Source organism: Sturnira hondurensis, unplaced genomic scaffold (genome assembly GCF_014824575.4).
Source record: "Sturnira hondurensis isolate 20B ecotype Veracruz unplaced genomic scaffold, ASM1482457v3 Scaffold0018399, whole genome shotgun sequence".
NCBI classification, from domain to species: domain Eukaryota; kingdom Metazoa; phylum Chordata; class Mammalia; order Chiroptera; family Phyllostomidae; genus Sturnira; species Sturnira hondurensis.
The window spans coordinates 1,668,471-1,695,278 of NW_028091030.1; the positions used below are offsets into that span (position 1 = coordinate 1,668,471).

A 26,808-nucleotide genomic window follows, 5' to 3' on the forward strand; every position below is an offset into this window, starting at 1 on the left:
GGCAGTGCTGTGGCCTCAGGTTCAGTTCTGCCCAGGCACTCAGCAGCTGGGAGGCGCCGGCAGGAGGCTGCCCCTCCTGGGGTTGCCTGTTCCTCATCTGAAAAGTGGGGGTGATAACAGTGCCGGCTTCACGGAGGCCCCAGCAAAGGAAGTCCCGAGTTCCAGTGTGTGGCATGGGGCTAAGTCTGGGACTGCCTGCTCGGGTGTGAGGTGGTGACCAGGGGAGGCGTGCCCCAGGGCACGGAAGTAACCTTGTACCCCTTGCTGGCTCCAGCGGTGCCCGGACACGACAGAGTGTGTGTGTCACGGAGGTCCTTCTACCCAAAGGTGACCTGACCGCACCTTCAAACATTTCTACACTCACCACGGGCCTATGTTCAAGGCCAAGCACGTCTGGGCCTCAGTTTTGGTCTCTGTGAGTGAAGACAGTATTGTCAGTCCTGCGCCACATTCTGTGGAAGAAAATTTTTTCTTCCATGTTTTTGAGACCAAAGTTTAAGAAAAACATGTATTGAGCCCAAGAGCGCTTGACAATAGCCCCATGAGGTCGCTTCCACATCCATTTCCACACCTGAGAATCCAAGGAAACTCAGAGTGAGAGAGGTTAAGTGAGTAGCCCTCCATCACACGGCCGCACTCTAATCTTTCCAGCCACCTCCCCACATTTATAAAGGAAGCCTTAGGAATCACCTGCTTGTTACATAACAACGCCCAGCAGGTCCCCTGGGTACTTAAAACACAGGGTTTGAATTATAAGTTTTTGCTTTGCCTGCTGGCTTCAGGACCCTCTCCCCATCCTGGGTCAGACTGGTAGGCACATCTGGACAGACCAAGAGCCTCCAACACAATGACACTGGCTGAGGGGACAGAGAAGGGCAGAAGGCTGCTGGCCATCCTGCTCCTCAGCATTGGCCTCAGTTGGAGGGTGGGTGCAGCGGGATGGGGACCCTGTTTGCAAACTGAGGCACTGGGCCTCTGGAGCCTTCAGTGTCTTGTGGAGCTTTCCCCACCCCACCTGATCCATCAGGGAGCCCAGGGCCCCCTTCCCACCTTCACCTTCTCCCAAATCCCTTATCGTTAGCCCAAGAAGGCTGGGTCGGTTCTCATGACCCCCATTTACAATTGAGAAAATGGAGGCAAAGAGAGGGGAAGTGACTTAAGGTCATACAACTTAGGGAGTGACCAAGCTAAAATTCTACCCCCAAATCTAGCACCCTTTCCTCTGCACTCCGGTCACAGCAGAATGGGGACCCCTGAGAGCATTTGGCTGTCTCTGCGCCCCACCCTCCAAAGGGAGAGGCTGTTGGATAGATCCCTGCTTGAATATCTGCAGTGGCCGGTGTGGCTCAGTTGGTTGGACCATCGTCCCGTGAACTGAAGGGTCATGGGTTCAATTACTGGTGGAGCACACGCCCGGGTTGCGGGGTCAGTCCCGGTTGGGGTATGTGCAGGAGGCAGCGGATTTATGTTTCTCATGTCATTCTCTCCCTCCCTCCCCTCCTCAGTCTAGAATCGGTGAGCACATGTCCTTGGGCGAGGAAACAAAAAATATATATATCTGCAGAGGCAGGAGTTCACCCTGGGTCATGTGCTCAGAGGAACTTAGGGTGAGGAGGGAACAGTGCCCAGTGGGCTTGTTCTCTGAGGCTGGTCACGGTACAGGCAAGATTAACTTGACTTGGGCACCAAGCTGGACTGGTGTGGACGTCACCAAGCAAGTAAATATGGACCGGCCCCACAGTGTCAGCTTCCCCAGGGTGGCTTCTTCCGCTATGTTGCACGTTCCTGAGGGTTAGGTGTGAGGGCCAGGGGATGAAGATGGCTGGCTTGGGAGTCTCTGGCTGGCTGAGGGGCCTCGGGAGCAGCCAGTGGACCCTGGGCTCCTAGAGGGAGTGAAGCTCTCGTGGGGTCAGCTGACTGTGACCCAGCTGGGGTGGCCTCATGCACTTAGGGTTTTCATGGCCCTAAGCACAGTGCAGGTGGGCTCTGGGTGAGGAGGGGGCAGGCAGGGAGGAGGTTGCAGTCCGGGGCTGTCCCTGACCTCACAGCCCAGCCCTGTGCTGCCCCAACCCAAACAGGGTGGCATTTTCCAGGGCGTTCCAGAGAGAACGCCAGAGGGGCCTGGTAATTGAGGAGAAAGTGTAGAGGACCAGAGGTTCAAGGTGTCCCAGGAGGGCAGGAGGTGAGAAAGGAGCAGCCCCTTAGCCTGGGGGAGGGGAAGACAGGGAGGCGAAATCTTCAAAGGAGATCAGCAGCCTTAGCAGCCAGGGAAGATTCACCCCAGAGGGAAGGGAAGGCATCGGGTCTTGGGAGGAGGGTGAGCAGATGGGGAGCATCCAGGGCAGAGTTTCAGGCTGGATTGTCCCCAGGCTTTTAAAACCATCCACGACAGCCAAACCCCTGTGAAGCTTATAGGTGCGTATGGGCCCTGCCTGAAGCAGCAGGCTGCTCTGTGACGCTGGCGTTGTTAGCCTCAGTTCACAGAGAACTTGAGGCCCAGAAAAGTGAAGTGACTTACGCAAGGTCACACAGCTACGAGAGGCTGAGGCAGGAGGTGAACCCAGTGTGTGTGATTCTGGAGTCTGAGCTCCTCACCACTGCACCGAGCTACCTCACGGTTTCTGTAGAGGGGAGTGCTGTCAGGAGCCTGAGTGGGGAGGGAGGGTGCACTTTCAGGTCCCACATGTTGGCCTTGTGAAGCTGGGAGGTATGGACAAAGTACACCATCAGCCGGCTGCGGCATCAGGCCTGTCACCCTGTCTGTGCTTCTGTGCACTCACCTGACGAATGGGGTTGCCCAGCGCAGGTACTGCCCATGTTACAGGGTTGTTGGGACCTTCCCATCCAATATTTGGATCAGCAGATGGAGCGCCCCCTTGGGCTCTGGAGGTCCAAACATAAACAGATGATTTGATGGGTCCTGCCCTCAAGTTCCTCCAGGGACCGCAGGTGCAAGGCCCTGCCGGTGCCACAGAGGCAGACCCATGTCCCGCTGTGAGCTCCATGTTACTGGTCTGCGGCAAGACAGATACAGACACACAGAGTAACTATTGAGAAACTCATATTGCAACTTGACATTGCCACGCCATTTTCATTGTAATTTACAAAAGCATCAGCTGGCAACAGATTGAAAAACTTAAAAAAAAATCTCTACCACAAATAGTTTGAGCAGCTCTGGCCCAGATCCTAATTGTGATTGAAGGTAGGAAGTGCCCTATTTGCTGAGGGATGTGGTGGGGAGGGGAGCAAGTCATTCTGCCGTGGGTGATGGGGGAGGAAGAGCACAGGTTAGCCTTCCCAGAAGTGATGTTGAGCTGGCCACTGAAGCGGGAATAGAAGTTTGCCAAGTGTAGGAAGAGGGAAGTGCATTTTAGGCCCTGGGAATGGTATATGCAATGGCAGGCAACATGAGGACCCTGTCATTCAGGGAATGGCAAGGGATCTGGGGTGTTTGGAGAAGAGTGGGGGAGGCCTCCCTGGAAAGGCAAGTCTGGGCCCGGCTGGGAAGGCCTTGAATGCCAGGCTAAGGGGTTGAGACTTACAGGCTGTCCTGGAGGTGTTTAAGGAGGTGTTTAAGTTTAAACGACTGGAAGGGCCTTGCGGGTATGTTTCCTTTCAGTCTTCAGCCTTCGGGAAGGTGTTTCTTGGTGTCCAGCGGAGTGAGTTGCTGGTGAGCAGCAGGCCTCTCCTTGTCCCTTCGGAGGCAGCCAGCCCCATAGTTCAGCCTGGCTGCCCTGTGGGTCAGCCCTGGCTGGACAGGCCTTTCCAGGCTCTCCTCCTTGGTGGGTCAGCATCTGTGTGGTTGGCTGGCCCTGGCAGTATCATCTTGTCCCCATTGCTCTATGCCACCAGTGCAGTGCTCTGTCAAAGTGCCTGTGCCAGCCACCCCCTAGGAGTCCAGAGTCATGTTCAGGAGTGTGACCAGGAGGGGGGGGCTGAGGTGTCAGGCTGAGGCAGGGGAGGGTGCAGACACTGGGAGCCTGGTGTGTGATGGTGCAGGGCCCGTGTAGGAGATGAGCAAGGATGATGGCCTAAAGTTGCTTCCTGCATGAACCCTCTGATGGGCAAGGGCTGAGACTTGCATCTGTGGCCTGAGGAGTGAACACCAGTTTGAGGTGGTGAGGAATGGTTAACGTCCCAACCTGGGCCAACTTGAGGGAGCAGACAGCTCATTGTTGCTGCCACAATCCGTGTCCCTCAAGGAAACTCCTGTCCCTAGAGGAGCCTGCTCTGTCCTGGGGCTGCTGGGGACAGAGGCATTGTGCCTGGGCCTGCATGTGGAGAGTGCAGGTCCGTGGAGAGTGCCAGCCTGCCAGGGAGGGAGGTGTGGGAAGTGCCTCGCCCGCTGGCCCCACCTACACCCTCCTCCAGGGCCCCTGCTCTGGGTGGCCCAGCCTCTCGCTCCCTCCCTGCAGCTCCCTGTCAGCTGGGCCCCACACCGCAGGCCAGGCTATCTGGCTGCCTTTCAAGAGGGAGTCCAGCTGCCTGGGATCCGTGGGATGGGGCTGTAAAGGTATTCACAGCCTGTCCAGGCGCAGGCTTTAGGGCCAGGAGTCACTGAGGTGCTTTGGTTTTGACAGTGGTCTTGACGTCCTGAGGCTTGAATGCTTGGACCTGTCTGACCATGTGCCTCGGGCTGGTCCCACGCTGGACTAAGTACTTGCCATGGCCCGTGGGTCTCCCTGAGGTGGGGTAAGGCAGCTCTGGGGCAGGTGACCCCTCGGGCCCCCCGCCCCCACCCCCATCCAGGCTTGTCCTGCTGCTGCAGTGTCCCAGAGCTGGTGCTTTCTCCAAACCAGGTGGGACCGCCTTGCTTCTCAGCGACCCCCTTCACAGGACCTCCTGAGCCTGTTCTGCAAGGCCTGGGCTGCTGTATCTCCCAGCCCAAACCCTCCACGGCCGTGCCCTCTGCTCCTCCCAGCCTGTCAGCTTCTCACAGAGACTGTGCTTTGCTCTTCCTCTCTCCTTGGCTCCCCTTGTAGTCTGTCCCCTGCCCCTCCCCCAGTTTCAGGTAGAAACCAGACTCCTCCCTGGCACATGCCAGTGGCTCCCTGCCCTCCTCCAGCGCCCTGGGCAGTGGCCAGGGAAGGCCCCACTGCTTTTTTGGGCTCACTCCTGTCTCCTCCGACCTTCCCTCCCCTGCGGCCCCCCCGCCCCCCTCAAGAATGCCTCTGCCTGCTTCCTTCCCAGGCCCTGCCTGGGGCCAGCAATGGCTCTTTTCTGGCTGTGCCCTGGGCTCCCAGACTTACAGAAAGGCCATCTGCTTTTGGAGCTCAGTTCTCGCCACTTCCTTGTCTCTGTTCCCCATATCTGCTGCGTCAATGGGCCTTGCATTCTGTGGGAGTCCGAACTGCTCTCACAGAGGCTGTGTGCGTGTGTCTCATTTTGTCAACACAGCAGGCTGGGAAGGCAGATACTATGAGCCTGTTTTGCAGTTGACAGAGTCAAGGCTCCAGGGGGCTCGTGTTTTGTCAAGGTCCTATAGGAAGTCAGGCACAGCTGGGACTCCGACCCACCTCTCTATGGCTCTTCTTTTAACCCCATAGCTGTCTTGAAGGTAAGAACTCCATTGACCTTTGCTTGTTATGTTGTCAGTGGCCAGTGCCTGACCAGGGCCAAGGGCCCAGGGCTGGGCCCAGCCCCTGGGGGTTTGTGCTCAGTGGTTGCTTGGGCTCAGGGTCATAGTCAGGGGCGATCAGCCCTGTGCACTTTTCACATCCACTTTCCCCTCCTCACTTCCTGAACTCCCGCCCCCAGTGTGAGTTCCTCCCAGAGATGTGGCCTCTGCCCTTCGAGTCAGGCTAAGGCAGGGCAAGCAGGCCAGGGCTGGGGACTTCCAGGCCAGGGGTAGGGCCCAGAGTCACTTGGGGAAGGGGTGTGGAGAGGCAGGGTGGCAGGAGACTGGCACTCAGTAGCTGGTCTGTGCACCTCTAGCGAGGGCCCACTGCTCCCGCCTCCCTCCTCCTGGGTCAGATGCTCTGTTTCCTTAAAAGCACCCCGGCTACAGCTGCAGCTGCAGGGCACTTGCTCCTGATGAGGCTCTGAGGTTCAGAAGGACCAGCTAACCCACCTCTCCTCTGGTATTCAAATTCTCTCCACCCCAACTCCCCCAAACAAACTGCCAGGGACTGGTAGCTCACTGGGTCTTTCCTATCTTGTTTTACTGAGTTTTAATTATGCAAGGAATACAAATACATTTTACTATAAAGAAAATCAAATATTATTTTAAAAGCTAAATATTATCTTTCTTGCTAACACAATATTCAGCTTCTTCTGCACGGTTAATCACCACAGTTATTACTTTGTTATTATCCTTCTAGATCATTTTCTACACGTTGCCACCCCGTAGGAGCGTGCGCCATTACGGCGCGTGTGTCCGTAGTTTCTCGTAGTACAGGGACTCATTCTGCAAATTGCTTTACTCATGTAGCTTTGGACCAGGAAATCTAGCAAGGGTTCTGCACAGTGAGCTACCACAATTTCTCTCTCTCGCTCTCCTTTTTACTGATACACAGTGGTTTTGGAGAGGATCATCAGTATTTAGGTATGTGTTATTTATGTAGCCATTTTCCTGCTGCTGGGCATGTAGGTCAACTCTGAGTTTATTCTAGTGTGGCTCCCTGGGCATATCTAGAGGAGCGCTTGCTGGACTCTGGGAGCCTATTGCATTTGAAAAAAAAAAAAGAACACTGTTTACAATCTGTCCACTGAGACCATGTGCAGAACCAGTTGTCTCTCTGTGGGTCCCCCGCTGTTCCTGGGTCGCCTCTTTAGAACCAGAGGGAACGACCACTTCCCTGTCCACCCCCCACCCCCCGCCCAGTCCCATGGCCGTGGCCATTGGAGCCTTTCTCCTTCACACTCGGGCTGTTCCTCCCTTACTCAGAAGGCAAGTTTGAGCAACACCCCGCTCTTGGGTGGCTGTTGTGGTGAGTGGACTCTGGCCTCGGAATGCCTTGGTTCAAATCCTGGTCTTTCTGGGATGCTACTTAGCCCTTCTGTGCTTCAGTGTCATCATCTGTCAGCTAGCGATGACGATAGCATCTATGTCACTGATGCTATTGTCTTGAGCTGCTGTGAGGGCCAAGTAAGCTAACATGAGTAAAGCTCAAAACACCGTGCCAGGCCAGTGGTGAAATCTCAGTGATTATCGTCCTGTGTTCACTTCAGACCTGGTTCTGTGGGCAGAGGGCCCGAGCTCCTGGTGGGCAGCCCAGGGTGGCTCCGGCCTTTGCCACAGCTTTGTCCCACTGGCCACTGCTCTCCCAGAGGAGGCTGCTGCCTGGGAATGCAGGAGGCATCATGTTTCTGCCCAGGCTGGCCCTGCAGATTCTGGCCCGGGGCCTACGGGGAGTGAAGGAGGTCAGCCCGACCCTTCGATTGGTGTCGGTGGCCAGGAGCCTGGTAACATAACCCCACACCTCGGGCACATTTACCGGCTCTCAATGGGGCCTGTTGTGGCCGGGGATTTGATCTCCCTTGGCCTGCGTGGTGGGCAGGAGAAGAAAGCAGCCTGGGGCCAGCCTCTCCCCTGGGAGTCCTGGGGCCACACTGGCTGGTCCAGGCAGGGGTTTGCCTGGGGCAAATCACTGCAGGGGATTGTATATTTAGTGCCAGAAAGGATGACCTTGTTGCTCTTTTCCTCATGACCCCCACTCCCCCTCTGTTGGGTTTAAACCACCTTTATGCCACTATCTAACCAATTTCTCCCAGCTACCTTTGAAACAGGCAGCTTGGCCAAGGCCATTCCACAGATGTGGAAACTGAGAGGCTCAGAGAGGTTAAGTGACTTTCCCCAAACCACGCAGACACTGACAGAGTTAGTAAGTAATATACCCAGGCCATCTGGCCTCCCGTGCAATTCTTTGTAAGGCCACTCCATGTGATAGTCTTGGCAGAAGGTGCCCAGCTGGGCAGCCCTGCTTGACCTCCTGCCTCCTGGGCATGGCGCGTGTGGTCAGTGAGAGAAGAGACGGGGATTATTTCCTGAGAGGCAAGAAGCGCCGTGGCTGGCCTGGGGCCCGGCCCTTCCCCAGCATCAGCCGCAGAACTTCTCCACAGCCAGAGGTGGCATGGGACCGAGTGTGGCTGCTTCAGCTGAGGCCATTTGCCCTTCTAGGGAGAATACTCACCCTCTGAGCCCGTCCTGAGCTGTAGGTGGGGCTGCAGGAACCCTGGGGACTCTGAATACCCCTCCCAGAGAGGCAGGAAAGCAGCTGCTGTTGGGTCCAATTTAAGACTCCTGGAGAAAGCAAGGCTCAGACAGGCCTAGGGGCTATTCGGAACTGGTGGCTGGCAGAGGGAAACTCAAACCACCTCCTCACTGTAGACGTGTACCCTCACCAGTCATGCTGCTGGTGACCAGCATCTCCAAAGACACTGACCTTGCCTAGCTTGGGGTTAAGAGCACGGTCATTGGTATCAGAGGAATGTGGGCTTGGGTCCTGGCTCGATTATAACTTTATATTTATTGAGCACATACTATGTGCCAGTCTTGACCTGGGATATTTCACTTAATCCTCAGAATAACCTCAGGGGGTAGATGCCATTATTATTTTCCATTTACAGCTGGGAAACTGAGGCACAGAGAGGCAAAGGGATTTCCCAAGGTCATATGAGGGTGAGACTGGGATTTGAATCCCAGCACTGTGGCTCCAGGGGCTGTGTGTGAGCCACTCAATGCCTCTTACTGCTAGGGAGGGCCATGGGGGCGACAACACACCTGTCTCATTCCCGGCACAGTGCCTGATACATGGCAGGTGCTCAGTATGCCTGTGTCACGTAAATAACTGCTCAAACGGACGTGAGGCTTTGGACAAGGGACCCGGCCTCTCTGGATGTCAGTGTTCTCACCAGCGTGGATGGGCAGTGTCCAGCACAGTAATATTTGAAATTGCCGAGCTCAGGGCTCGGGCCATAGCAGCTGTGCTTGCTCTGGGGAGCTGCGCTGAGTCTTTTCACTGGTCTGCAGCTGCCTGCCAGGGAGCAGAGGCAAGTTCTCTCCACATGGGTGGCTGTGGCGTGTCCCCTGTGGCTGGCCTTGGGCTAGCCGTCGGCAAAACCAGGGGCCAGAGGGCTGAGGCTGAGCACCCTGACCACATTCTTGCGGGACCCCTGCATTCCTGCGGAATACTCACAGCCTGCTGGGTGGTTTGTGCCCACGTTTACCTGTCAACTTCTGAGTCATCTGTCACCCAGGCTTTGGGAGGTGAGGTGACTTGCCCAGGTTCCCACAGGTGTGGAGCAGGATTCCAGTCTGCCTCACCTGCTGCTTTCAAAGGAGCCCGCTGGGTTGCTGTGTATCCCCTGTGTGTTCCGAAGGTGGGGGCAGGTGCCTGGGGCAGAACCAAGGGCGGCTTGATACCTCAGGGGCGCCTCCCACCTCCGCTGTCCCCACTCGTGGGGACTCGGCTCAGATTTGCCATTTTTGTAGAAGCTCTAGCAGTAGGCTCCCTGCAGTGGGACTCAAGAGATGCCATTCCAGCCTTCGACTCCACCACAGGTTTGCCGTGTGTCCTTGAGGGAGTCCCTTCCCCTCTCTGGGCCCTGTATCATGAGACTATCGGGCTCACTGGCACCTGCTTTTTTATCCCCCTTTCAAGGGGTATGGTTTGGGCCTCAGGGCCTAGACTGGCATTAGCTCACCTGCTTTTAAAGAGACTAGGATATTGGGGACCCTCCACCTTGCCAGTAGGACCCCTGGGCTTGGAACTGAGGACCAGGTTCTGGTCCTGAATAGATGGAGACTGTGAAACGCACATGTCAGGGTGTGGTGGGGCTGGCCAAGGAATCCCTGACAGGGCCACTCCCCTCGCCCCACCCGAGACCTCGAGTTTGGTGACCACACCTAGGGTGGGGTGGGGGAGCGAAGCTTTTGGAGCTTATGAGATCTGGGTTTGATTTCAGACTAGGCCACTTAACTTCCGCTAGCTACTTTTCTCACCTATAAATTGGGGGGTTGGGGGTGATACTTCCCTCCCAAGGTTGAGGTGCAGATGAAATGCCTGCATTTCTCCCTAGCAAACTGTTGACACTTCGCAGGTCCCAAGCAGCGGGCATGGTTGAGAGTGGTGTGGTGGGGGTCAGAGAAACCTCCGGAAGCCTTGCCAACAGCCCTGGAGGCTGAGTCCAGAAATAGAAGACCCTGGGGACAGAGGCTCCTGGTGGCCAGGCTGGGAGGCCACACTGAGCCCACTGTGAGGGCCTCCCCTCCCTCCCGGTGCTGTTGGCTGCATAAGTTACTCGGCAGCCTTTGGGCTAATTTTACCTTCTTGGTTTTCATGAATCATTTCCCATCTGGGGGCGTGTGAGAGAAATGGAAACAGTTCTGCCAGCTGGATGCCCGGGCGCCAGCCGCAGCGAAACACCCATGGTGAACCCGCTCGCTTGTTCGCTCCCAGAAGCGAGGACAGAACACCCGGGGACCCCAGAAAGGGCCTGCAGGGCCAGCTTCTTCAAGCGGTGTCCCTGCCCCTTCAGGTTACCATGATTTGGGGTAAATGAGCCACGGCAGGTCCAGGGGCTGGAATTTGGCTAAATCTAAAGGAATTTGGAATCAAATGGTTTTACCGTGATGATCAGCAGGGTCTGTTTGGTTTTCATGGTGGAGTGGTTCAGTAGACAGATCCCTGTCACCCTCGGGGGTGCTTCTTTGCGGGGTGGCGCCGTGAGTTTGCACGAATGTTGAATTTCCATAGTCACAGAGTCGCGGAGCGGGCAGGTCCTCACAGAAAGTTGGAGCTCCCTGCCTCTGCACACAGATGGGTCAGCAGAGGCTCTGGGAAGGAAGCACCTTCCTTACTCGAGGCCAGGGAATCCATGAAAGAGGCAGTGCTAACAGCTCTTCAGTGGCTGTTGACTGCTATTACCCCCATTTTATGGAGGGGTCCCTGAAGACACAGGGTGAAACAGCTTCCCCAGGTGACACAGTAGTAAGTGGCGGAGCCCCAGGGTGCACCCGCATCTGGGCCGAATCTCTCCAGAGTGCAGGTCGGACATCTGCACTAGGCTGCCTCTTGCTGGTGGGTGCAGGGCTGTTCTGTCCCACCCCCCGATGTGGTCCCACGCCCCTGGGAGTGGGGTACAGGGGTCTCAGGGAAGCAGTCCCATAAGCTTCTAGCTCACACCTCTCATTTTCTTCCATTCACAATGGACAGTCAGCCCTCCATACCTGCTGGTTCTGTATCCAGGGAGTCAGCCTCCGGGATAGAAAATATCCGGAAAAATGTCACATTGTTGCTGACATGTACTGTGTAGTTAGAGCTACAATGGTTGTAGGTATAGACTTTGTCCTTGTCACCATTCCCTAAACAATTCAGGACAACAACTATTTACATAGCACTTACATTGTATCAGGTATTACCTATATCTAGAGATGAGTTAAAGTACAAGGAGGATGTGCACAGGTTATGTGCAAACCCTGTGCCATTTTACACTAGGGTCTTGAGCATGTGAGGGTCCGTGGAGGTCCTGGAACTAATTGTCCTGGGATGTTGAGTGACAACTCTGTATTTACTGAGCTCCTGCTGGTGCCAGGAACCATTCTGGGTACTGGAGATTGGGGCGGCCAGAGTGGGCAGAGGCTGGGAGGCCAGTGAGGCCCCAGCCCAGCGCCCCATCACACCGGCCGCCGGGTCCTCAGAGGACAGCGTCTGCACGGCATTGTGGACACTGCTATGCAGCCACAGACTCAGCTGTCCAGCCCGAGCAGAGAGCACAGCTGAATGGCACAGGCTGGCTGGAGAACAGGAAGTTCAAGGCCTTTGAGCAGGGCCACCAGCACTCAGGTCCAGAAAGCCTGTTGTCACGTGGGACTGTCTGCCTGGTGTTCCTAGTGCTTCTGATTTTCCAGAGAAGCTGAGCATCCACGCTTTTACGTGGAATCTTCTATTTGTTTAAAGGTGGCAGCTGGAGCAAAAATAAAATTGGGGAAAAGTACTTTCCCACAGTTTGTAACCATGGATCCTCTTTTCTGCCGCCTCCCTAGAGCCCTGTCTCTGGTTGAAGCAGGTTCTCATTCTAATTATCCCTCAGTGGCCACCTCTCCCAGGAAGTCTTTTCACTCCCTGCCAGGAAAGACCCCACCCGACCCCAGCCGTAGCTGTCACCACCCCACAGTAAAGTGGCAGAAAGGGCATGGACTTAGACTGCTGACACCTGCTGTGCAGCCTGTTCAAGCCACTTAACCTCTCTGAGCCTCCATTTTCTATCTGAAAAACAAGTAAACTGTACTCACTAGGTTATTGAAAGAAAGCTAGGGATTGCAATCAGACAGAAACACAAGCCAAGCGGGATTAGGCAGAAGTGGAATTTATGGGCTCAGCAAAGTGAAAAGTCTAGGAGCATCTACAGCTTCAGGCACAGTTGGATCCAGGGGCTCACGTGTCATCGGGACGTGGTCTGCCCATCTTACTGTGTTCTTCTGTACTGGCTCCATTCTTAGGCAGGTTGTCCTATGTGGTGGCACAGTGACTAGCTGCCAGCAGGTCCATACCTACACTCTCCCTGTGCAGCCCCTCTTTTCAGCAGGCTCCTCCAAGTCCCCACCGGCAGCTTATGATTGGCTGGGCCCTATACCCTTCCCTGCATCTTTCACTATGACCTTCAGATAAGAGTGCTGGTTGGTTGGTCCTCGGTCATGTTCCTGGCACAGAGTGGAATGCTTGGAAAAGGGTTCTTCCCAAGGACACCAGAGGTGTTGCTGCCAGAAGGGAGAATGGATGCCAAGAGGAAAAGCTACAGACATTTGACCCAGGCTTCAAGTCTCATGGGGACAGGGACCCAGTTCACTTGGGGTTCCCAGCACCTAGGACAGTACCCAGCACTCCGCAGCACAGGAGCGCAGCAAGAGTGAATTTAGACATCCTGGACGGTGTGCGTGGGACGCCCTGCACAGTGCCCAGCACCAGCTTCATCTGGGCCCCCTGCCACCGCCTCCTTCCTGGAAGGCCATGATGAAGGTCTTCTGTCCTTGCCAGGCACATGTCCCTGGTGGAGTGTCACAGTCCCACAGTGCCTCCTCAGTGGGGCTTGTCACTGAGCTTGTCAGCTTAGCCCAAGAAGCCCCAGAACACCTGTTTGTTGGAGCGAGGTTGACAGTCATCATGATAATTAGCGATCACACCACCTTACACTCTCAGGTATCATTCTCACAAATCATCCCACTCTTTGTTTACTTCTTTATTGCCTGTATCTAGATAATTTGCTCCTTACTCTTGGGAGACCACGCTGCAGGCGGAGCTTCAGTCCCACCAGATGTAAGCAGGGACCTAACCCGTGCCACAGGGCTGCGTAGGGTCAAGCGAGATGATGCAGGAGCGGGATGCCTGGCTCAAGGCCTGGCACAAAGTAGGTGCTCAAGGAGGCCAGGTGTCCTGTGAGTCCCTTCAGGGCAAGGTCTTAGTGTGAGCCCACATGTACGAGCCTTTGCCCGAGGACATGGGGAGACAATTGATTCTTTTTTCTAAAGATTTTATTTATTTATTCATTTTTAGGGGGACAGAAACATTGGTGTGTGAGAGATACATCAATCGGTTGCCTCCGCCCCCACCTGGGGACCCAGCCCGCAACCCGGGCCTGTGCCCTGACTGGAAATCGAACTGGTGACTTTTGGTTAGCAGGCCAGTGGTCAATCCACTGAGCCACACCAGCCAAGCTGAAAGATAATTAATTCTGTATAAATGGCCTCTATTGGCAAATGCACAAACCCACAGACACCCCCCTCCGTACACACACACAGGAAAGGGCTCCAGACCCATGACCTAAATGCTCAGTGTGGCCAAGGTTCCACGGGTCAGCAAGTCAATTTATCACAGCACAGCAGATAGCAGGATCGTCACCGGGTAGCACCCCACCCTCAAGTGCGATGAGTGATGTGATGGACCCGGACATGACTGTGGGACAGTGGGTTACACTGCACTGGAACTGAGGGCAGTCAACAAGCCAGGCGCCTCCTCCGGGGAGAGCCGTTGCACGGTGTTGGTGCTGTGGCTGCCATGACCGGCTCAATTGCCCATGTGACTCAAGACCAAAATGGCTTGGGTCAGAGGCTGGTGCGGCCTTACCGTCTGACATACTCAGAAGTGGTGCTCAGAACCCATGGCGGACGCCTCTCCCATCACACACATGTGTGTTGCACATGCACGCACATGTGCCTCTTGTCCAAAGATGCAGTGGTGGCCTGGCTGCCTGAGAGTGAGTTCCCTGGTGGAGGTTCTCGTGCGTGCTTGGAGGTCACACACACTGTGGCTTCGTGCATCTGCAGCTGAGACCGGTGCCTCTCAGACTCTGCTGTGCATGCAGATCATCTGGACATCTCTTCTGGGAGCGGCCAGAGTGGGCAGAGCCTGGGAGGTCCACGAGGTCCCAACCCAGCACCCTCGTCTCACTGTCCTGGGCTGCTGGTTTCTTAGAGGACAGCATCCAGGACAGATTCCCTCTGGGGAGTCTGGGGTGAAGCTCTAGATGGCATTTCTAGCAAGCTCCGTGTGGTCCCAGCACTGCTGCTCCTTGGACCACACCACCAGAAGCAAGGGTTTGGGTGACTTCTGAGATGCTGGGCAGGACTGGGCCAATGAACAGCCAGTGAGAATGGTGGGGACGGCAGGGGGCGGAGACTGGGGAAGTGAAGCTGGTGCTGGGGCTGCAGCCCCTCCCTCTACAGGCCCTCGGATCTCCTGGTGCTGACAGCAGGGACTTCTTCTCTTGTGGCCCAAACCCCACGTGGTGTTTCACCACCGTCTGACCTCAGTGAAAAGAGGCTTCAGCTCTGAGGGTCCAGGGTCGGGAGGAGTATAGGTGTGAGAACGCTGAGAACCTGCTAGGGCCGGATGAGGGGAAGGACTGGATGGCGATGGGTTTGGTTCCCTCTCTCACTGCCTTCCTCTGGGAAGTCTTAGCAGGTCGGGTCACTTCCCCTCTGGGCCTCAGTGTCCTTGTCCAGAAAGGGAAGGTGGTTGGGACAGGAGGTCTGGGAGCATCCTTTCAGCTCTGGCCTGTAGGAGGCAGAAAGATGTGAGACCACACTGTACCCAGGCCCTGGCCTTTAACAGCCATAGGCATGACCTGGGGACAGGTTGCTTTAAGTCTCCGCCTTCAGCATTAGTGTACGGGGGTGGGGGGGCGGGGGGGTGGTAAATTGCTGAGGAAACCAGACCTGTGTTAGGTCCCCAGGCACCAGTGCAGATGGCTTCTGTTATCCTTAAATGAATCTCCATGTCCAGGCCTCTTTCACTCACGGCATCCCACCCTCCCATTTTGTCATTGGCAAGTGTGGCCGCCCTGAGCCCCTGGTATCCGCAGCCCAGAGACCACACTGCTTGCAGCCTGACCCCGGCCCTCCGCAGGCACGCGCCCCCTTTTCCCCGGGCCTTATTTGGCTGTGCTCCACTCGGCTGCTTGGAATCCTGGAGCCCAGCCGGCCTCAGGGAATTTGTTTGGACTTCAGGGTCCCCTTCCAGGGGGACAGCAGGTGGTTAGGAGGAGCCCCTCTGCCTGCCCTCCCTCCAGGGGCAGATGCCTTCTCCTCTCTTCATGTTCCATTCACTGGCCTGCTGGGTGGAGGTGGAGGGGCGGCCTGGGACTTATTTGTAAAGTCCCAGGAAAAGAGGGACTCTTCCTAATACTAATCTATATTTTCTTACATTTCATTATGCAAAAAGGCAGATAGAAGAATATAATCAACTTCTACATGCCTTTCACCCAGACTCAATAATGAATAACTCCTAGGCATTATTAATCTATTTTTTAGAAATCAAAAAAGTGTACACCTGGTGTAAATTTCACTGAGAAGTCGGTCCCTCTGCCCCTTAGCCCTGGGTCCCGGGAGCAGCAGCTGGCACAGCCTGGCACTATTATGCTGCACATACATGAGCACATACATGAGCACATGTAAAGTGCATCCTTGTTATTTTATTAACATGGGGCATGATTATTTCATATAACATGTTTACATAGCCTGCTTTGTGTTTGCCACCATTCTAAGTATAATTGATAATGCATTTATTTAATTATCAATAGTCCCCCTGCTGGGAACTGGCCTGCAACCCAGGCATGTGACCCGACTGGGAATTGAACCGCGATCGTGTGGTTCTCAGGCCCCAGCTCAATCCACTGAGCTACACTAGCCAGGGCCATTTATTTAATTCTTATCAGGTAGGTGCTATTAATATCCTTGGGCACAGAGTGGTTAGGGAACTCCCCTGACGTGACACAGCCATCAGCGACGCAGTTGGGAGTTGAACCCAGGCAGCCTGGCACCAGCATCCATGCTCTCAACCACCATTTTCTGCGGCCTCTCAAGTTACACATACTGCTCTTTCCCTCAAGTTTGTTTCCACCGCCAATTACGTAGTCCATTCAACTAACGTGGATGGTGTCCTTGCTTTGCACCAGGCACTGTTCTCGCGGCAGAGGATGCAGGAATGAACAAAGCAGATAAACGTTTCTTCCTTCCTGGAGTTTACATTCTAGCTGGGAGACAGGCAGCAAATAAAATAAATGAGTGCCACATCAATTTGTTGGCAGGTAGTGCTCTGGAGAAAAATAAAGCCAGGAAGGAGAGGTGGAAAATAAAGGGAGTTGCGGTCGGTGGTATCTAGGCAGCCAGAGAACGTGACATTGAGTAAAGGCCCAGAGGGAGTGAGGGAGCAACCCTGGCACCAAAGTAGGGGAAGAGCATTCCAGGGCGAGGGAATAGCCAGTGCAAAGCGCCCAAAGGCGATGTGCTACAGTTCAGGCCAAGGGAGGCAGTCCCTGTGGCTGGGGTGGGAGTGAGGGGTGGGGAGGGGGAGGGGGATGAGGTCCCTGAAGGGACTCGCTGACTGTCCACCTGGCCTGTGGCCGAAGGGCTTTGCTCTTGGCTGTGTGTGTGACCGGAGTGCTGCGGAGGGTTTTGAGCCCGGGGCCTCTGGTCTGACTTGGGTTGTAAGAAGTTCACCCTCCCTCTGGGCTGGAAAATGGACAAGAGGGACCAAGTGGAAGCGGGTGGGGGGGGGTGGATAGTCAGGCTGCCCCTGTGGCCCTTCGGGCCAGAGAGAGAGGTGGCTCACCCGGTGGGGTCCCTGGAGGAGAGGGCGGGACTCCCTGCATTGCCGTCTTCCCTGAAGCAGGCGCCTGTTGCGCGTGGCTGCGCTGTCCTGTGTTTACCCAGCCTCCAGAGGGGCCCCAGTGGGTTGTTTCCAGGTTCTTGCTATTCCAGACAGTGCTGCAATGATTACTCTAGCACATGGGTCTCAGAGAAGTTTCTAGAAGTGAAATTGCAGCATCGAAGGTTCTGTGCTTTCTGAAAAGTCTCCCAGTGCTAAATCATTGCCTGTGATAGAGGTCCCAGTTTGCGCTCCCCTGAGCAATGCAAGCGCAAGAGAGCACACCGGTTGTAGCTTCAGTGGGGTCTTGGGCTAAGGGGCGGCAGGCAGCCGGGGCTGAGATGTTGTGTGGCCGATTTGCCCCTTTGGAGGCCAGCGCCATCGAGGTGGACACTTCACAGAGGCACAGCCACAGTTGCGGACCCAGTGGGAGTGGACCCACGGGGAGGTGGGGCTGCACCTTGGTAGGAGGACAGGGTGCGGGGAGGATGGCGGTGGCTGCATGTGATAGAAACCCTGTGCTAGGGGAGTTGAGTAATGGAGATGTGTAACGGGACATTCATAGGCAGGGCAGGTTCCTGGGCTAGTTATTCAGCACCTCAACCACATCAAAGTCCCCATCTCTGAGATGTTTTCCAACGCCAACCTATTCTCTGATACACTGACACCAACTAGGTACCCAACAACTCAATTCAGTTCTAAAAGGAACGATCCGGAGCTGGCACAGAGCCCGCAGGCCCAGGGCTCAGCCCCACAAGACGCCCCCTGACTGCAGACCCCAGACCCCGCTCCTGGACTGCCCATGCTTCCTGACCAGCATGTCAGGTTTCTGCAACCCCTCCTTCGGGTCTGTTACTTGCTAGAGTGACTCACAGACTCAGGAAAGCTCTTTACTTCTGTTACTGTTTATTATAAAGGAAAGAGCCAGGTGGCAGAGAGGCACGAGCCCCCGAGGTGGCTCCCCGTCCGCGCAGCTCTCCCAGTCCCTCGGGGTGTTGACCAGTCAGCAAGCTCTCAGCTCTCGTCCTTCTAGAATTTTGGAGGCATCCTACAGAATGGGAGAAAATGTTTGCAAATCATATGTCTGATATGGGGTCAGTATCCAAAAATATATAAAGAACTCATACAACTCAATGGCAAAAAAAACTGATTTAAAAGTGGGGAGAGGATGTCAATAGACATTTTCCCACAGAAGGCACACAGGGGGCCCGCAGGTGCACGAAAAGGCACTGAATGTCATCGCCATGGACCTGCAACTCAAAGCCACTCGGCCCTCAGAGTGGCTGTCACCAAAAAGACGAGAAGTCACGTGTCGGTGAGGATACTGCTTTGTGTTGAGGTTGCTCCAAAAATTAAAAATAGAACCACAATATGACCCAGGAGTTCCATTTCTGGGTATTTATCCAAAGAAAACAAAAACTAACTCAAAAAGATATCTTGAGTTATGTTTTGCCAATGTTCACTGCAGCGTTATTTACAGTAGCTGAGATGTGGAAACAGCCTGAGTGCCCATTGATGGACAAATGGATAAAGTGTGGTGAGATATCAATATCTAATCTGTATCTATCCCTGTATCCACGCTAGTATATATATATACACACTATGTAGTATACATGTACACTAGTTTGCGTGTGTACACATAGATAAAAAGTACTATTTAGTCATAAAAAGTGAAAGAAATCCTGCCATTTGCACCAACACGGATGCACCTGGAGGGCATTATGCTAAGTGAAACAAATCAGGCAGAGAAAGACAAGTACTGTATGATCTCACTTATATATGGAATTTAAAAAAACAAAAACAAAACAAACTCATAAATACAGAGAATAGACTGTTGGTTGCCAGAGGCTGGGGGCAGGGCAGGGTGTTGGGGTCGTCGAAGCGGGTGAAGGGAAACCTTCAGTTATAAAATAAACAAGTCCTGCGCGGCATCTAGTATTACAGCGTGCACCCTATAGTTCATAATGCTATAGTTGCTGGGAGAGTAGGTCTTAAAGGTTCTCATCCCAAGAAACAAAATTCTGTTTCTGTGTTTGGCAACAGCTGTAAGATTTTTGTGGCGGTCATTTTGTAATATATACATGTGTCAAATCATGATGTTGTATACCTGTGACTAACGTAATGTTTTTATGTCAATTATAACTCAGTTAAAAATATTTTTTGTAGAGCTCAATCTCCTGTCCCCCTCCTCTCCTAGGAGACCAGTAGGTGGGGCTGAGAGTTCTAACTGGGGTCACTCGGTCTCTCTGGTGACCGGCCCACCCTGAGGCCCAGGGGCCTCACCCTAAGTCACCCCGTTGGCATCACCTCACGTGTGACAGAAAGGGGCTCCTTCTGAAGGACGAAAGACACTCCTATCACTCGGGAAACTCCAGCGTTTTCAGGAGCTGTGCCAGGAACTGGGGACAGAGACCAAGCACGTTTCTTGTTACAACACTGTCCCTCCACTCTGCTGTCCTAGCTTCTTCCTGAAGCCGTTTCCTGCCAAGGTCCTCTGCAGGGCACGCTGCCATTTGCAACAGCGTCTGTGCACTGTCTCATTTGAGTTGTGAAATAGAAGTTCTTCCCGCCCTTTGATGGGCCTCCATTGGTCAGGAGTCATCTCAGGAGGTGACACGGTGATTGGTTACAGGCCAGGTCCATGATCTAATAATAATTGGGGAGGGCGAGGGTGTTACCATAATTGGCGTTGGTTAATCTGAGCCCACCCCTGGAGCTGAGGGGATACTCAGCTCCCCGGAATCACAGTTGGTTCTGGGGCTGGGAGGGGTGGCGCTGGAACAATGTGAAGTTCTCTCGGTGGGGAGGAGAGGGCGCTTGGACTCCAGCTGAGCCGCCAGCAGTGTCCTTGGTGAGAAGCGAGCACATAAAAAAGAGACCACCCTTAACTACCTTCTCCACCTGACTCACAAACCTCTTTACACTGCTTCTCCCAACGTCTTCTTATCAAAGTCTCACCAATGGCAGAGTCAATGATGGGACCAAAACCACCTTGGGATTGGGAGAATGTGCTCCACTGCCCGACCACCCCCCACCCCCAAAGCCAGCTCACTGGTCGAGCTCAGGGGGAACTGCTCCGCAGACGAAGGCCTGAAACCCCACCTGCCACAGTTGCCCCAGATGAGGAATGAGGGCTGCATGGGGTCAGGGTCCCCCATGGGAGGACTTTGTCCTTTGGGCCCCTGCCGTTTCGTATGTTCATTTTTATTAACATATGAGTACATGCAGAAAAATGCACATGCAGTAAGAGCAAGGCTCAGTATATTTTCACAAACCGAACACACCCAGAGGAGCAGCTTCATCAAGATCCACAGAGCATGGCCAGCACCCGGGGGCCTCCCTCCTCTCCCGTCCCAGCTGTCCCCAAGGATAACCGTAAACACTGCTCCTTCTGAACCCCTGTTCTGCCCACCTCGTAACCTTACGTAAATGGAATTACACAGGACGTGCTCTTTGGGGTCCCGTTTCTTTTCCCAGTGTTGTGACTCGTTCATGCTACAGCACGTGCTTGTTGCTTGCTCATTCTCATTTCTGCAGTTTCTCCACTGACCTATTTTTAAAACACAAAGCAGCTTAGTGAATATTGTACACTTTCCTATTAGTTAATATTAATTAGCAGGACCAGTGAATGCGTGTGTCAGATTACTTTGCTTTTGCTCAGAATGATAGCAGCCAACGAGTGTATTCGCCCTGGCGTTGGCATGACCCGTGTGTTTGGGGGAAACTGGGGAAATGGACGATGCTGCACAAGGCAGTCTGTGTAGTAGAGAAAGTCTTTCACAATGGGGATCATGAAGAAAGAGAGAGAGAGAGGTGCTTCAGTGGAGAAGTCACAGGGTCCTGCCTGACCAGTCGATTGACTCATTCATTCATTCATTCATCTGGTGCCACTTACATCCTGGTGTTCAGTCTCTAGTTTGGGTTCCTCCCTCCTACTAACCAATTGGTTGCATCTCAGCATCTAATGACAAGTGAATAATGATGGGAGAACCTTAGGTATCTTCTCTAGCACTTTCTAAACTAAAGGAGTTATAAAGAGTTTCTTTAAAGAAATTTTAAGCAACATTCTTTTTCAGAAGTGAAAAAGAAAGAAAGAAAAGAAATCAGAAACTCTCTTTAACACCATCTCTCCACCAGCTAACCACAAGTGGCCAATAACCAGAATGCATCCTCCCAGCCCTCTGCGTGCAAATCCGTGTGGCTATGCATATACACTTTAAATGGTATTATTTTGTATCTATCTTTCATGCTTTTCATTTTTCAAGAATTGACGTTATTGTTTAGAGCAGTCTTAGGCTCACAGCAAAATTAAGACGATAGTGAATTCCCAAATACCCTCCGACCTCCCACAGCTCCCCAGCTGTGGACACCCCACCCCAGAGTGGTACACTGTGTACAACTGATGGACCTCTACTGACGCATCATAACCACCCCAAGTCCATTGTTTACATTAAGGGTCAGCCTTGGTGTTGCACATTCTATGGGTTTGCACAAATGTGTAATCACAGGTATCCACCGTTTTAGTGCCATACAGAGTGTTTTCTCTGCTCTGAAAGTTCCTCCTCCCCACCCTCCCCAGCCTCTCACCCCTGGCAACCACTGATCATTTCACGGTCTCCATGGTTTCACCTTTTCCGGAAGGTCATATAGTTGGAATCATATAGTATCTGGCCTTTTCCAATTATCTTCTTTCACTTATTAATAATGTTTATTTCTGTAAAAAAGAAAAGAGTTTATTTATTTATTTTTAGAGAAAGGGGAAGGGAGGGAGGAAAAGAGGGAGAGAAACAGCACACACGCGCCCAACTGGGGACCTGGCCCACAACCCAGGCAGGTGTCCTGACCCGGAATCAAACCAGTGACCGTTCAGTTTGCAGGCTGGTGCTCAAGCCACTGAGCCACATCGGCCAGAGAAGTAACATTCACTTTTATTTTATAATATGTTGAGTATTTGTTTCCATATCAATAAATATTCTTCCAAAGCACTGTGAATTGCAGTCTGGTATTTCATTCTGTGCTACCTATAAACTTCTCCCCTGTTTTCGAGGTTTACATTGTTTTTTTTTGTTTCTTGCTACTAAAAATAGTGCTGTAGAGGACAGCTTTGTAAGTAAATATTTACACACAACTTAATTATGTCCTTAGGATAAATTCCAAGAGGAGGATTACTCCTGCTAAGGTTTTGCTCATTTCCAGGCTTTTGATTTGTGATGCCAAATTCCCCTCACAAAGGATAGACGAATTTATATTCCAACGAGATGGGCCTGTGGGGTACTTCCCCTACACTTGCCAACTCTGAATACGTGTATTTTTAATCTTTGCCAACTTAATAGAAGAGAAAACAATATTTGTTTGTTTTCATTTATATTCGAGTGTTAAGGTTTTGCAGTTTTCCATAAATCATGTTGGCTATTTGTCTTTCTTATTTTGCCAATTGCTTTTTCGTGTTCTTTCCCATTTTTTTCTATTGGGATAAGCATCTTCAAAATATAGATTTATTAAAAGAGTCTCTCTGGTAAGGGCTGTGAAGCCCCTCATAGCAGGATTTTAACATCAAAAATTTTCGCCCCTGTGCCCACCCGATGTCCATTGTACTTTAAAAAGTAGATACAATGAGTAATAATAAGAACTAATATTTATAACTCCACATAATCTGATTACATGCCAGGCGTGATGCTGTATAAACGAGCCCTATGAGATAGGTCCTTACCTCAGTCCCAGCGGACAGATGGGGACCCAACGAACCTGCAGGAGTGGTTAATGAATCTCCTCAAGGTTAGAGACCGTGAGTGGCCATGCTGGCATCAGGTGATGGACAAACACATGGTGACATAGAGCTTCTAGGAATTCAGTAACACTTTTTAATAAACATATCTTGTGTTCATCACAAAAGTATGTACATATATTTGCAAATCTATCCCATGTATAAGTTCAAGTGGATTTTTTCTCTCCATTCAACAACTCCCTGTGATGATCTCATGCTCTCGCCCACTACTCCCATGATTTACTGTTAAGAACCATGTTGGACCTTATATTTTCCAGGAAGGTAACTGAGGCTCAGGGCAAGGGAAGACCGTGCTCCGGGTCACCTGAAAAGTGTATGGCACAGCCGGGACTGAGACCTGGGGCTCAGCATACCTAGCCCAAGTCAGCGTGTGACTTGGACCAGCCCCCTAATTTTCTATTCCTTTGTTGTCAGAAGGGACAGCAGAGGATGCTGCGGTGGCACCAGGGCAGACCTGCCAGATTCTCGTGTTGCCAGCCCCTGGGGAAACCAAGTGGGCGCAGACTCCCAGTCCTCCGGCCACACGGGCCGCTGGGCATTCCAGGACCCTGGCGTGCTGCCAAGGGTGAAAACGGAGCTGCAGCCTCCTGGGCCACATTCTGCCCCCTCCTCTTGGTTTGCATCTCATTGCTGGGTTTGCAACATGCCTAATCTCTGCATGTGCAGACTCGGAGGAGCCAGCTGAGAGGGACCACTGCCAGCAGCTCGGAGTCCTCCACGAGGCCTGCTCACCACGCCTCCCCCAAGGCCCTCGCTGGGCAAGCAGGGCCACAGGAGTCTGCAGAAATGGTTTGGGGAGCTTCACCTGCTCAGGCCTTACAGTGCCCTCCGGGATGGACTCAATGAAAGACACAAGTTCAGATTCTCTCTTCCCAAATGGAAGAGAGAATTTCACTGATTCTGCCACACCCCATTTCTCCATACCTTCCCCCATAGCCTTCCTTCCAGACACAGGGGTAGTAATACACATCATTCATGCAAGTAAGGCTTGATCTTGGCTCTCCAGGCAACTGGACTCCTCCAAGAATGGAGAGAACTTAATGTGCAGAGAGAGAGTCAATAGAGGGTGTCAAATAGCAAGTCCTCTGTCACCCATCATGTTTCCTTTTTTGCCTTAGCTGCTAGAAGGCTCAGAACTGACTGGAAAGCTAGATCACTAACCATCTTAATACAGGTTCTTGGTATAATCAGCCTTACTCGTTCCTCACGAGGTCTCTGGTTGTTACCTCTCCTGTTGAGTATGTGTTTGTTGTAAATCATCACTGTCCTTTAATGTGATGAAGGTGGGCTGTAAATAAAAATAAGACGTGAAAGGAAGTGGCCTGTAGACCTCTCTACTTTGAGATACAAATGAGTGCTTTCCTCAGAAGTGGATGGTTTTCGCAGAACCATTTAAGACTTAGAAAAATGTCTGTGCCTTCTCCCTCCGTCTTTGTCTCTCTCTCAGTCTCTCTCCCCGTTTCCACCTACTGTTTTCTCCCCATTGTCCTTTCCCTTCTCCTTCTCCCCTTCCCTCTTGGTTAATCTCGTCCCTCCATCCCATCTCCTCTCTCCTCTTCTCGCTCACCCCCTTACCTCTGGGCAGCCAGTTTAATGTTACTCTTCCTTATAAACCCACGGCACTCGGCTCTTTCCAAGGCCTTGCCCCCACCTTTATCTCATGTACTCCTCGTAGGGATAACCTGGCAATTAGGATAATTTCCACTTTACCAGGAAGACACTAAGGCCTAGAGAGTTTAAGTCAGTAGTCCCCAGCCTTTTTGGCACCAGGGAGAGGTTTTGTGGAAGCCAAGGATGGGTTGGGGGTGGAGCTCAGGCAGTTAGGCCAGCGATGGGGAGCAGTGGGATGGAGGGACGAAGTTTCTCTCACTGGCTGCTGGGCAGCCTGGTCCCTAACAGGCCACGGAGCAGGGGTTGGGCCCCCGGGCTTAAGTGAGGTGCCCACGGTCACACAGGTGTGCTTCACAACTTACTGACTCACTTACGCTCCAGGCCTCATGAGTCTGATTCCACCACACCCTCCACTGCACTTCACTGTCTCTCAAGACCAACACCTGCCGCCCCCTTGCCTGGCAAAAATCACTAAAAGAGCATCTTAAGAAAAGGATTCAAAGCAATACTCCCCACCATGTCTCCCCTTCTAAGGTCTCTTTTAGAGCTGAGATTCTCAATGGGGCCAGCAGGACATATACATTAGAGCAGCGGCGGTGAATTATGACATGGGTCATTCGGAAAATATTTATTGGGAATGTGCTACATGCTAGGCAAGGCTGAAACCAGGGTAAGGTAAGCAAGGCCCCCAGGGTGCAAAATTTAAGAAGATGCTCACCCCTGGGTGCCATTCTTGCAAGTGCATGACTCTCAGAGTGGGTGCTCTTCCAGTCGATGCCCTGGCACCTTGCTTGCCTTTGGCTAGTTCTGCCCCGCTGCCAGGCATTGTTACAGGTGCTGGCAATCAATGGTGAGCCAAGGGGCCCCCACCTCGCCCTTGGGAGCTTATGATCTATTATGGAAAACAGATATTAATCAAACAATCCGGCTAATGAATGACCATTCCAAGTGTGACAAGTGCCATGAGGAAAGGGCGACGGGGCTGGACAGGGTATTATGGAGGGGGGCAGCGAAAGCTAAAGGTTGGGGTAGGAGTTTCATGTGGGTACAGGTGGAGGACACAGCAAGTTCATGGGCCTCGTGGCGGGGTGGAGCATGGCATACGGGCGAGGCTGACAGGGCAGAAGGGCCAATGCAGGGAAGTCCAGTGTAAAGTGGTCCCAAGCGCTGTGACTAATATGGTGCCAGAGTGTGTGAATGACTCATTAAAACAACGACAATGACAAATCCAATCCAGTGGGGAGAATTCAGAGCCTCCCCACCCCCATGAGGTCCCTCATGTCCACCTTCCGGATCAGCCTTCTTCCGAGGGATTATTGCTCAGACGGAGCCTGGCTCCCTTCGAACTCATCTTGGTGTAGCACAGCCGCGTCTGTGATAGAATCTAATCTTAGCCACATTCTCCACGAGAAGAAGTCGGAGCACAGGGGTGAGGTAACCTGCTGTCTGGCTCAGCTGCCATGACAAAACGCTGCAGACTGGGTGGCTTAAACAAGACACTTAGTTCTCCCAGTTCTGGAGGCTGGGAAGTCCAAGATCAAGGTGCTGACTAACTCTGTTCCTGGTGAAGCTTCTCTTCCTGGCTCGCAGACTGTTGCCTTCCCACGGTCTTCACTGGGTGGAGAGAGCAAGCTCGTCTCCTCTCTGCGGGTATTGCAAGGGCAGCAGCTCTGCTGGATCCGGGCCCCACCCTTAGGACATCGTTTAACTCTTATCGTGTCCTGGCAGACCCTGTCTCCAAATACAGGCATGTGGGGTTTGGGGCGTCAGCGTGTGGTTTGGGGAGGGCAGGTGTGGGTATTCAGTCCATCACGCCTGCCCGGGGCACGTACAGCTCAGTAGGATTTGAGGGCCTGCGCCGCTTGCTGCTCTGGAGTCCAGGCTCCTGACCGTGACACACAACTGCCTCGGAATGTTTGTGTGGATGTTGTCACCTGAGTGAGAGAGCTCCTGGGGCAGGGGTGTTCAGCGATCCCTTTCAAATGTGTTGGTTCTTGTCCCCACCAGGCAGCTCGACAAGTGTGTTGAGGCCTGAACGCACCCCAGGGTGATCCCAGTGATCCCTCTGTAAGGGGACCTGGCAGAGGGTATGACATGGAGGGAAACCAGACCTCAGACCTCACGCTTGAGTTTGGGGGTTCTGTTTCCAATTTACTCGGAGAGGGCCCCAGCTCCAGTACAGACGTCACCAGGAATGGGCTGCTTGTCCCTTGGGCAACTCACTTGACTCCTTCCAGCCCTAGGTTCCTGCTTCTCACCGGAGGCGGGGGTCTATCCATGGGCCATGAGATCGGCCAAGCACCACCAAGCGTGGCGCTGGTGGCGGGA

The 26,808-nt window shown here is 53.1% G+C and overlaps 1 protein-coding gene across 3 annotated transcripts in view; it reads left to right on the top strand.

The window, feature by feature from the left end:
• The window catches only part of PRDM11 (PR/SET domain 11), an 84,430-nt gene that overhangs the window by 6,209 nt on the left and 51,413 nt on the right, over positions 1-26,808 (top strand). The gene's annotated exons all lie outside the window — the stretch shown is intronic.